Source organism: Lathyrus oleraceus, chromosome 4 (assembly GCF_024323335.1).
Source record: "Lathyrus oleraceus cultivar Zhongwan6 chromosome 4, CAAS_Psat_ZW6_1.0, whole genome shotgun sequence".
NCBI lineage: Eukaryota > Viridiplantae > Streptophyta > Magnoliopsida > Fabales > Fabaceae > Lathyrus > Lathyrus oleraceus.
Genome location: NC_066582.1, coordinates 93,244,346 through 93,245,738, shown reverse-complemented (window position 1 = coordinate 93,245,738; position 1,393 = coordinate 93,244,346).

The following is a 1,393-nucleotide window of genomic DNA, read 5'->3' as shown; positions in this document are numbered from 1 at the left end:
CCCCAAACCCTATGATACCCGTTTCAGAAACTAAGTGATTAAACATTCAAGGCGTTGTTCTACACATTCATACACATCCAAACCCACATGCAAAACCTAACGATACCCACTCTTCCAAATTCACCCAAAAAAACCTCATACTTCAGAAATTTCAGATTGAAAGCGTAAAGTAATGGAAATAGGGCAAACATGATTGGAGAGATCGAATGAAATTGGGTTGCACGGTTGGGTTTGCAGAGCAATCTTAGAGTTTTTGTGAGATGGAATTGAGAGAGGTGACTTTTGTGCAAATGAGTTCTTTCTTCAGTGTGTGTGGAGGCTGCTGCAGATTAGTTCGTTAGCGTTTTGTTCCACTGAATTTTTAGAATTTATACTCTGATTTTCGTGGCTTGGTGGGCTCAGAATGAAGGCAATTCAAGCCCATGATCTTCTATTATATTATTTTATTTTTAAAACGCGTGGGCTTCGCCTAGCGAAGAATTTGCTCGCCTAGCGAGCATGACAGTTCAGGAAATTCCTTCTGAGCGCAGGTGACTCTGGTGACTTTTCATGGGACTCGCTAGGCGAGCCATTATGCTCGCCTAACGAGCATGCAACTCAAGTCATCTTTCCAAATTTGGTGACATGTGCACTGGACCTTTGTTCCTTTAAGATTTACGTTTTGAATGATGAATAGACCCCGTTTGAACATGTTGGAAGTATCTCAAGTCATTCCCTAGCCATCTGACCTTCATTTGACCAACAGCTGACTTTTGACTTTACAGTTGAATTTTGACTTGTACTGAGCCCATTAAGCTTGATCTTTTGAAGAAAACCTCTGAAAATGAAACCCTTGCTCCCAAGAGCTCTACACAACATCCATAAGACCTTCAAACCAAGATTTCATATCAATCCTTGAGGAGCCCTACTTCGACCGCTTTAGTAGACCAAAGTTGACCAGAGGTAATTCAAATGAACTTTGCTGAAATGCAATATGAAATGTTAAATGACCTAGAATGAATGCATGAATGAGGAGGGAAAATTTGAGGTGCTACAGCTTCCCCTATTCAATCAACTGTGAACCTGAACGGATGAAAGCAACGGCTATTTGACTTTCAAGGTAAATAGGGATTGAATACCAAAAGAACCGGAGAATTTGCACTCTGTAGGTGACGAATCAAGGAAAGCGATGCCATTTACCGATGGCGGCTTCAAAACAAAATTGATATTTATCGATATCAAGGAAAGCGAGGCCATTTACCGATGGCGGCTTCAAAACAAAATTGATATTTACCGATATCAAAGAAAGCGAGGCCTTTTACCGATGGCGACTTCAAAACAAATTTGATATTTACCGATATCAAAGAAAGCGAGGCCATTTACCGATGGCGGCTTCAAAACAAATTTGATATTT